Source organism: Ptiloglossa arizonensis, chromosome 12, assembly GCF_051014685.1.
Source record: "Ptiloglossa arizonensis isolate GNS036 chromosome 12, iyPtiAriz1_principal, whole genome shotgun sequence".
In the NCBI taxonomy this organism is placed as follows: Eukaryota; Metazoa; Arthropoda; class Insecta; order Hymenoptera; family Colletidae; genus Ptiloglossa; species Ptiloglossa arizonensis.
In genome coordinates this window covers 7,168,762-7,180,724 of record NC_135059.1, presented here as the reverse complement: position 1 = coordinate 7,180,724, position 11,963 = coordinate 7,168,762, and the positions used below count along the sequence as shown (strand labels likewise).

General features: G+C 35.5%; 1 long non-coding RNA gene across 1 annotated transcript; it reads left to right on the top strand.

Annotated features, from left to right (window-relative positions):
• The first annotated feature begins 1,273 nt into the window (after nt 1-1,273).
• LOC143153037 (uncharacterized) lies at nt 1,274-4,634 on the top strand. Its single transcript, XR_012993702.1, has 2 exons — nt 1,274-1,819; nt 4,435-4,634. It is a non-coding gene; the product is annotated as an uncharacterized LOC143153037 (long non-coding RNA).
• The last annotated feature ends 7,329 nt before the right edge of the window (nt 4,635-11,963 follow it).

Sequence of the window (11,963 nt, the reverse complement as noted above, 5' to 3'; positions counted from 1 at the left end):
GAGTATTTTTAATTATCCGTGGGAGGTGTATGTATTATGAGTGAAATTCTTTCGGTGTTGTTCGGAGTGTTTTTAAATATACCACGAGAAGTAAAATAAAATTACATATATTATTAGCTACTTAAAAATAACAATCGAGCGTTACTCGTTCACCGGCGGAAATCCTATTGCTATAAAAAGACCTTAGGAAGTGTGTACGATAAAATTCTTTCGGTGTTGTTCGGGATATTTTTAATTATTCGTGGGAGGTGCGTATATTTTAAAATATTGGCTTGTTTGGAAAGTCATTTCGTTTTTTTTTTTTTTTTGGTAAAAATGAAACACGATTTTCTTCGAGTTTATAAACTCTAAAATTTATCAAATTATATATTCCCCATTTTGGAAAACGAAATGACTTTCCGAGCAAGCCAATATCTCCCGGAGGTGTCGTGAATTTCTTTCGTTGTTCAGTGACACGGCTACACGAAACGAGACCCGTGCTAATACAGTTACACGTTTTTAACCATAATTCGTTTTAGAGTTCCCGATCAACCGATCACCCTTTCTATTCACCGATTCGACCGATCGAGTTAACTTTCGGTCCTGACCACGGAAGCAAAAATAAATTCTCTCCTCGTCTAATCGAATCGCTCTCGTGGAGTCGATTCGAGGGGGGATGTGGAAGAGAAGATTCAACGTTCGTTGGCAATAAAGTTGGCCCGATGCTCCGACTCTCGTAGAAACAAACACGGAACCGTTCTTTCCTAACGAAGAATCGAAAAAGGTATTTCACAGGTCTCGAAACTCGAAACGAAGATTTCGAAATTACTTCTCGTGATTTCGTTTTCTTCCGGCTGCTCCTTGAACGGCTGAAAGTAAACGTACCGTTAACGGAAGTGAGTAATAGGGTCGTTTGGAAAGTTCTCGGTCCACGGACGGCGAGCGTATTTGAATTTTATAGCTCACTTTATTGTAAAAATACATAATTACACGTACAAACACACAATACATACTCGAAAGTAACAATTTTAAATGGATGTATATTATATCCTAATTAATTCTATTTTAAACCATCGTCATCGTCTCTATTATAAACACTAAGCACGATTAACCATTGTTTCTAAAAATAAAAAAGTGCACACCTCCGGAGTAGAATATTACTCAAATTTCGTCTCAATTTGCCAATGACTGAACGATGATCGTGCAAACACCCGTCGATGAGACCCGGAGCGATTGAATGTACAACCGATTCCCGAATTGGTCGTCGTTTCTAAATTGAGGGAAAATATGTTGAAAAATGAAGACAATGTACCGAAAATAGAACGTTCTCGTTCGTTAAGTCGTGAACTTTTCGAACGACTCTCCTGTTCGGCTACTCTATGAATATGTACTCGGTCTACTCTGCGAGTAGATATTACTCAACGTACCTTGAGTAATGTTCCATCGATTCGAGTGGAATTCGAACAGGTAAGAAAAAATCGATGAGATCGCGAGAGAGGGTCGCGAATGTCGAAAGGAGTTTAACCGGTAACGTTAAAATTCCAGGTAACTGGATAGGAATCACTGCGCGGGGCGAACGTGACAGGAATAATTCAGAAGGACGTCCAGATCGATCATGGATTTATCGATCCAGGAGTGAGCTGACTTATCGCGCGTCACTTGGTCTGGAAAGAAGTTCCATGGAGTCGTAGGGACGATCCATCATCGTCCCATCGATTGTCGAGTTGAAAGCAACGAGCACGGGCACGAGAGGAACGGACGCGACGCGAGAGGGAAAAGGAGAAACGGATGGACGACGTACAAAAGAGAAACAGGGAGAAGAAAAACAACAGACAGACAGGTGGGCTCACGAAGGTTTCTTTGTGGAAACGTTTCCGGGCTACCGAACTCGACTCGGCTCTAAATTGGACGGATATGGAAAAATAAATAAGCCTACGTTGCGCGGGAGAGACGGGTTTAACTGTTTCGGTGCTGCGTATAAACTGCTCGAAGGTGTTGAATCTTTCGAGAAAAAAATTGTTCGCGTTCGTAGCGCTCGAAGATTCAATGACGAATTTCAAATTCGACGAAACACTGTCGAAAACTAACGAAGAGGACGCGAATGTTTCGATCGAAGGAACTCTCCGATCTGCGAGTACTCGTTTCTTCGATATCGTTGATTTTATTTACAAGTAACGCGAATATGAACGGAAATGAACAAATAATTTTCCAATATCGCGAATATTGAGTAGCTTTCCCGATATTGAGGAATTTTCGTTCTCATCTTCTTCGTAGATAAATCGAATCGTAATGTAACTCTAAAATCTGTAACTTCGTAATAGGAAAATTGTTAGGCGATTTTAACGAAACCTATTCAATCTTTATTCAAATTTGACTATTCTGTGTCCGGGAGATACAATAGATTATTTTTCATCGCAACCATATTCAAAGAGGTCGAGTAAGGATAGATATAGAAATTTCAGTTGTGTTTGTAATGAAGTCTGGAAGGTAGAATAACGTATAAACTTAAAATACGAACTCTGTTTCCAAGAGAGAGGGTGGGTGGAGGGAATTACGAGACACTGAGAAATAGTTAATGAACGTTATCTCGCTAGTCTTCCGTTTACAGCCAAATCGTACTCGACAAATGTTATTGCAAATAAAATGTTCATTCTAAACAAATTTTCAGTACAATCGATAATAACCGAGATCTAAACGGAACGTGCTCTTACTCCAATATTGTTTCAGTATCGCGAGGAACCGGTTGGAGCAACTGCGATTAAATTTGAAACGCATCTATGGGGTAGCCAAACTTTAAATATAAACCTCATGACATCGTAAAATTCCTACCGAGTGGGGAGTTGTGGAGACCTCGTGAGAATGGCTATGTACCTTGTTTAAAATTGTTTTCACAACCGAAAAGCATATAACCAAAGTTGTGGGAAATTTCATTTGGAAATATTTATGTCCCGTACATATTTTCGATCGAATTGATCGTAAACCGAAATATCGGGCCAACTCTTCCCATTTTTAATACGGTCCTGGAAAGAGTTAAAATTTATCGTCTAGCTTCGATAATTCGTACGACGTAACGAGTTATTTATTTTGCCGATTATTGGTCCAAAGAATGAAACAAAAATGATTGTACATCGAGAATTCGGAAATAATATTATCGTTTTCGACAACGTCGGATAATTCGACTAATTCTTCGACGTGTCAATTGTATATACCGTTTTGGTGTCGTTGTTCGTACTAAACTTATTATTATTTTGTAATAATTCATTTTTATCGTCACGAAAGTAAATTTCGCTACAGAGAGAGGAACATGGAACATTCGAACAACGAACATTCGTATAATGGAGATTCTACTGTACCAAATTCCGTCTGTACCAATTCTTCGGCGTGTTAATTGTCCTGTATACCGTTTCGGTGTCGTTGTTCGTACTAAACTTTCGTAATAATTAATTTTTATCGTCACGGAAGTAAATTTCGCTACAGAGAGAGGAACATGGAACATTCGAACAACGAACATTCGTATAATGGAGATTCTACTGTACCAAATTCCGTCTGTACCAATTCTTCGGCGTGTTAATTGTCCTGTATACCGTTTCGGTGTCGTTGTTCGTACTAAACTTTCGTAATAATTAATTTTTATCGTCACGGAAGTAAATTTCGATACAGAAGGAAATGCTCCGAAAGGACGTTCGGATAATGGAACATTCGAACAACGAACATTCGTATAATGGAGATTCTACTGTAGCAAACGGTATACTCGAAAGACGGAAAACTGTTATAACGAGGTAGGGTGGGTCGTTTGAAAAGAAGGGAACTTTGTAACGAGCGTTTGGCAGATAAGGAAGGGATTAATTAAACTTTCGAAATGAATATTAGGGTTCATGGAGGTGGCTCGGCGATATCTTGGTTGATTTGCGTGGATCCTCTTCGCTGCCACGGCAACGCCACCGGCACAATGAGATCTCTTTAGAAACGGAATTAATATAGAGACAAAAGCCGTGTCGAATGATCCTCGGCGGGCTGCGTACTCTTCTCGAGACGCCTCTGTTAATTACATCTTTACGAATAATCTACGCTTTAGAGGAAGAAAATTTACAAATCACTCGACGGTCTATTAATTCGTTACCCAGGTTATTTACCAGGGAAACAACTTAACGTTTTTCACTCGCACAAAAAAGTACAGTGGCGGACACTTTAACGCAATGACCAAGCGTGTCTCTTATACGTTTGTCGCGCAACCGTCTCGTTAACTATTGAAATTATTATCACATGTTTAAAGTATATAATTAATATACATATTTGAAGTAATTGTAAGGGACACAAATTGGAATCGTGCTAAAAAAATAAGTAAAGAAATACTCCACGATCAAAGTACAGGGACCAGCTTGGAGTATACGCTAAGATAAATCTTCGAAACTCCTATAAAAGATACACGCATTGATCTGAAACGTTCTTTTATAGGTGCAGATGTTATTTCAACCAGGACCAGCAGATTTGTCGCTTCGATCGTGTATCAACGGGTGTCATCTTCGTCATTTCGGTGGATAAATGGAGAAATTCGAAGATTTTCGCAAGACAACGAAATGAGAAAACTAATATCCCTACACTGTGTCCTAATAACTAATTGTTTCAAATTGAGAACAGAGATAACAAATAATTAATCGCATGTTAAGATTAAAAAAAAGAAATGAGAAACAATGTGATAAAAGAAGTAAATAAAATACGAATATAATTGAAACTGAAAGCAAATGATTCGATATATGTAAATCTTGTTTCTTTCTTAATTCTTTTTGAATTATTAAAAGAATCTCTTTAAATTCTTTAAAGACCTTTTCGACCTCTTGAAGGAGTCAGGAGTCGTGTAAGATTTCCTGCACCTCAAAATATATCGAGTGCGGAAAGCTTACCTACTACAACTCCTATATTAGCTTGCATCCGGCACAATTTACAGGAGAAATATAACCTAAATTAAACTACGCTTAAGTGAAAAATAATCGAATTGTTAAATTAGAAATAAGATATAACAGAATACGCAAAACTATATAAAAATTAACTTTATGAATGAATTTCTGAACTTTTGCTACAATTTATTCTATGCTACACAGCTTATGCTACAACGTATTTCTTTTTCTGACTCTTGGAAGTGACATGATTCAATTATTCTTAAAGTAATACATAGGAATGCAGGTAAGGGTGAGGAAGGTTGTAATTAAAAAACACAAACTATTCTGAATATATTTGGTTTATTCAATATAACATACATAATGTTTCCAATTACAATCATATTCCTACTTTTGTTATCATGTTCCTACTATGTTACAGTATACAATTTATTCTTGTATATTAAGTAACTAGTCTATGTACACGCTATAAAACATAGAAAGTAATAATTGTTTATTCGATACGTCAAAGTTGATAAAAGCTATTCGAAATTCGCAGCCATTAGCTCGGTATTACCCGCGACCTAGAACTATAAGTTCGTCGCGAGTAATACCGATTACCAGGTCTCACCGCGTGGAGGTTGCTGCGAGCGGAGACCCGGAGAGAGATAGATGGAATCAATGTTCCATCGATCTCCCTCGATACGCGGTACAAACGAAATTACTAAACCGCAGAGATGGAAGGAATCAATGTTCCTTCGATCTCCTGGTTTAGTTCTGCCGAGCAATTACATTGTGGAAAAATGAGGCAAAGTTGGAGAATACGCGACGCGAACCGTGTGTAGTTGATCCTACTAGGTCGGTCCCGTTTCCCCTTAGTGGGCCCGATTCTCAAGGAAATGCACGACGCCCGTCCACTCCTTGGAGTGCCCCGTTTCTCTCAACTCCGCAGACAGGAGCCACGCAGAGCGTGGACCTGACTCACGGAGGATGACGAAGAGAGGGTCTTGTGGCACAGGGGCTTCCACAGGGACCGATGCGAACACCTGCCCCTGTGTTCGCAGCATGTTCTCTCAAAGCGAACCCACCAGAAGCGACGGCGATCGACCGTTCGGTCACCTACACGGCCGGTCACTTGCTTATGCAACAAGCAGAGGTGGCCGGATTGAGAAACGAGGAAGCGAGCAAAAATAAGCTAAAGATTGGATAATTGCTCGGCAGAGAACAAATGTTCATACATGGTGGCCTTAAAACTAATTTAGTCTACACTTAAAATTAGCAGTCCCTTCGTTTTTTGTCTTCTGATATATCTACCTAATGGAGCTAAATCGATAAATGTTAAATAAGTCAAGACACGATAAACAAATTAATACAGAATATGCGAGTCAATGGTTAAGTACAGTGGTCATGCAGAAACAAAGAAAATAAAGCAAGCAGTGACAACAAAATAAATATGGAGAAACAAGTACAAATAAAATCAGAGATCAAATAAAATAAATTAAACAAAGAAACAAAATTGAAAAAAAAAAATTAGAGAATGGTCGCCAGTACTGACCACAGCCCATCACCGGTCAGTACCGGTTACCAAGAGGGCAAGCGGTGACCATGGTCATCCGCGGAGGGTCCAGATACCTAAAATGGAGACGTCCGTCCACCTCGACGGCTCCCGGGAGAGTGAAATTTAAGAAAACCGCCGACTCCTTATATACCCACCACAAGGTCACTTACCGGTACTTTGATTGTCTTTGACAATGTCGGTTGGAGCTCAATGAAAAATTTCATCGCGATCGAAGAATATTTCAACAAAATGATATTTTAAGCCATTATTTATGCTAGAACATTGTTAATAATTGTTTAACCTATAGTCCTACGACGGTTGTTAATAAATATGATAAATAAACATCGAGATATTGCGAAATCTGCGCAGACGAACGGTTTCTGTGAATGTTTATTCATTTCCACGATTGTTACTAACATTTACGCATGTTCCCAATATTAATCGAACAGTGTGCATCTTATTTATACATTACAAGTGATTAAGTAACTTATAGAATTTGATTTTGATCGAGATTCGAAGTAAAAACGTGTTTCGTAAAGTTTTAAAGCATAGAAAGTTACAATTGTTTATTAAATACATTAATATGACATTTGTTCAACTCTTATAATTTACACAATACGCGTGGAAGTTGTATTTTTTACTGAAAAGTGCCGAAATTCTATTAATCGCTTTTCTAGATAGAAAAATCATCGTGACGAACACTCGTGAATCGATAATCAATATGTGTAGCCTTGACAATGTCGGTTGGAGCTCAACGAAAAATTCCATCGCGAACAAAGAATATTTTAACGGAATGATATTTTAAGCCATTATTTATACTAGGACATTGTTAATAATTGTTTACACTATGGCTTTATGACGGTTGTTAACAATTATGATAAATAAACATCAAGATATTGCGAAATCTACGAACACGAACGGTTTCGGCGTACGTTTCTTCATTTCCGCGATTGTTATTAACATTTTTGCAAGTTCCGAATATTAATGTTACAAAAGGCATCTCATCCATGCATTATAAATGATTGATTTGTCTATAGAAATTAATTTTGATCGGTATTCGAAGCGAAAGCTTGTTTTTGACATGTTTTTCAAAATTTAAAAACGTGGAAAGTAATAATTGCTTACTAGACACATTAATTTAACATTTATTTTATTCTGATAAAGGGCACAATACGTGTAAAAGTTCCAACTTCTACATTAAATTTTTTTTCGAAAGAATTGTGTTCCCTTTGTACAGAGATAGGCAAATTTGAAATTCCAAGATAGATCCTTCTGCACATGCTCACAACGACAAATTTTTCATTTAGCAAAGTAATTAATTATATTTTGGCTCCGTTCTCCAACACGTGCCACGACTACGCGTACTGTCCAAATCACAAGAATTAAAGAATTATTCAATCAATGTATCCAATAAACAATGCAGTCCAATAAATAATGTATACTCATTCTTTAAGAAGACAAAACCTTTTAACATAAGTTGCACTGAAAACATAAAATGCAATCTAAATGTCAAAATGTAATTTTCCTTTACTAATGAGGAACAAATTTTGCTTTAATAGTTGAACTTACAAAAGCTTGCTACAATGTTGGGGTAAAAATTATAAATTTCGCTTAAACAACCAGGCAAAATGATGGTTGAGAAGGTATAATTTAAACATAATAAATTAATTTCCGACTCATAATTGTGTGCAGAAGCAAAAATCCCACAAATTAGTTAATTTGTTTTAAATTTAAACAATCCGAAAAAAGGACAGGTGGCTCCATCTACGGCAAAACGCCCAAGTTTGTCGAGAAATAATTCATTAGTGAAGCAGTAGATGGCGGCACAGGCACTGTAAACACGTGTATTCGAATGTAGCTGTCAAAATATAAATTTTTCACAAAGAATACGCATCAATATCGCGTTTAGAGGTATACACAGGATGCTTGTTACATGCACAGGGATCGAAATAAAATTTGTACATACAATTTGAAGTAAAATAGTTTAAGTATAAAGTTTATTCGATGCATACATTGCAATACACAGGAGTTCGAAAACATAACATTGTAAGTATAAATTATAGTTTGCAATTAGATTCTAGCAGACATCCTATGGAAACAAATAAATACAATATTTATCCTCATTTTTTGAGAACAATTTATATTTTGTCTGCTGCATTCTAATGCTTTATTAGTTGTACCTAGAAAGCTTGGTAAAATAAGGGGCGCAAAAGTTTTAAATATCTATTAAATAATGAGATAATGATGGTTGTAGGAATATGATTTAAGCATAATAAATTATTCTTTGACTCACAATCGCGTGCAGAAGTTGAAATTCCAAGTATTATTTAATTTGTTTTAAATTTAAATAAATCGAAAAAGTACAGGTGGCTCCATCTACGGCAAAACGCCCAAGTTTGTCGAGAAATAATTCATTAGTGAAGCAGTAGATGGCGGTATAGGCACTGTAAACACGTGTATTCGAATGTAGCTGTCAAAATATAAATTTTTCACAAAGAATACGCATCAATATCGCGTTTAGAGGTATACACAGGATGCTTGTTACATGCACAGGGATCGAAATAAAATTTGTACATACAATTTGATGTAAAATAGTTTAAGTATAAAGTTTATTCGATGCATACATTGCAATACACAGGAGTTCGAAAACATAACATTGTAAGTATAAATTATAGTTTGCAATTAGATTCTAGCAGACATCCTATGGAAACAAATAAATACAATATTTATCCTCATTTTTTGAGAACAATTTATATTTTGTCTGCTGCATTCTAATGCTTTATTAGTTGTACCTAGAAAGCTTGGTAAAATAAGGGGCGCAAAAGTTTTAAATTGCTATTAACTAATGAGATAATGATGGTTGTAGGAATATGGTTTAAGCATAATAAATTAATCTTTGACTCACATTCGCGTGCAGAAGTTGAAATTCCAAGTATTATTTAATTTGTTTTAAATTTAAATAATCCGAAAAAGTACTTGTGGCTCCATCTACGTCAAAACGTTCAAGTTTGTCGAGGAATAGTTCGTGTCGCATAGCGCTACATGGAGGAGTAGGTACTTTTCGAAAGGGTGTTTGAATGCAGCAGACAAAATATAAATTTTTCATAAAAAATGGGGATAAATATTGCATTTAAAAATGTAAATTGAATGTCGGTTCGAATGTAAGTACAAACTTTATTTCATACATAAAGTATTATGTATGAGCGGTCTGCAGGTAATATGAAATGCAATGCAAAGAGAAAATAAATGTTATGGATAAAGTTTTTTACATTTTCTAAAACTGTATGTGTAAATAAATTTGACACTTATATGTACAATGTAAACCCAATGTATACCTCTGCATGCATTATTCCTCTCTAATTATTATTAAAAATTTATATTTCGTCAGCTGCATGCAAACACGCTTTCGAACAGTACCTACTCCTCCATTTAGCGTTATGCGACACGAACTATTTCTCGACAAACTTGGGCGTTTTACCGTAGATGGAGCCACCTGTACTTTTTCGGATTATTTAAATATAGAACAAATTAAATAATACTTGGAATTTCAACTTCTGCACGCGATTGTGAGTCAAAGAATAATTTATCATGCTTAAATCATATGCCTACAACCATCATTATCTCATTATTTAATAGATATTTAAAACTTTTACGCCCCTTATTTTACCAAGCTTTCTAGGTACAACTAATAAAGCATTAGAATGCAGCAGACACAATTTAAATTGTTCTCAAAAAATGAGGATAAATATTGTATTTACCTGTTTCCATAGGATGTCTGCTGGAATCTAATTGCAAACTATAATTTATACTTACAATGTTATGTTTTCGAACTCCTGTGTATTGCAATGTAAGCATCGAATAAACTTTATACTTAAACTATTTTACATCAAATTGTATGTACAAATTTTATTTCGATCCCTGTGCATGTAACAAGCATCCTGTGCATACCTCTAAACGCGATATTGATGCGTATTCTTTGTGAAAAATTTATATTTTGACAGCTACATTCGAATACACGTGTTTACAGTGCCTATACCGCCATCTACTGCTTCACTAATGAATTATTTCTCGACAAACTTGGGCGTTTTGCCGTAGATGGAGCCACCTGTACTTTTTCGATTTATTTAAATTTAAAACAAATTAAATAATACTTGGAATTTCAACTTCTGCACGCGATTGTGAGTCAAAGAATAATTTATTATGCTTAAATCATATTCCTACAACCATCATTATCTCATTATTTAATAGATATTTAAAACTTTTGCGCCCCTTATTTTACCAAGCTTTCTAGGTACAACTAATAAAGCATTAGAATGCAGCAGACAAAATATAAATTGTTCTCAAAAAATGAGGATAAATATTGTATTTATTTGTTTCCATAGGATGTCTGCTAGAATCTAATTGCAAACTATAATTTATACTTACAATGTTCTGTTTTCGAACTCCTGTGTATTGCAATGTATGCATCGAATAAACTTTATACTTAAACTATTTTACATTAAATTGTATGTACAAATTTTATTTCGATCCCTGTGCATGTAACAAGCATCCTGTGTATACGTCTAAACGCGATATTGATGCGTATTCTTTGTGAAAAATTTATATTTTGACAGCTACATTCGAATACACGTGTTTACAGTGCCTGTGCCGCCATCTACTGCTTCACTAATGAATTATTTCTCGACAAACTTGGGCGTTTTGCCGTAGATGGAGCCACCTGTACTTTTTCGATTTATTTAAATTTAAAACAAATTAAATAATACTTGGAATTTCAACTTCTGCACGCGATTGTGAGTCAAAGAATAATTTATTATGCTTAAATCATATTCCTACAACCATCGTTATCTCATTATTTAATAGATATTTAAAACTTTTGCGCCCCTTATTTTACCAAGCTTTCTAGGTACAACTAATAAAGCATTAGAATGCAGCAGACAAAATATAAATTGTTCTCAAAAAATGAGGATAAATATTGTATTTATTTGTTTCCATAGGATGTCTGCTAGAATCTAATTGCAAACAATAATTTATACTTACAATGTTATGTTTTCGAACTCCTGTGTATTGCAATGTATGCATCGAATAAACTTTATACTTAAACTATTTTACTTCAAATTGTATGTACAAATTTTATTTCGATCCCTGTGCATGTAACAAGCATCCTGTGTATACCTCTAAACGCGATATTGATGCGTATTCTTTGTGAAAAATTTATATTTTGACAGCTACATTCGAATACACGTGATTACAGTGCCTATACCGCCATCTACTGCTTCACTAATGAATTATTTCTCGACAAACTTGGGCGTTTTGCCGTAGATGGAGCCACCTGTCCTTTTTTCGGATTGTTTAAATTTAAAACAAATTAACTAATTTGTGGGATTTTTGCTTCTGCACACAATTATGAGTCGGAAATTAATTTATTATGTTTAAATTATACCTTCTCAACCATCATTTTGCCTGGTTGTTTAAGCGAAATTTATAATTTTTACCCCAACATTGTAGCAAGCTTTTGTAAGTTCAACTATTAAAGCAAAATTTGTTCCTCATTA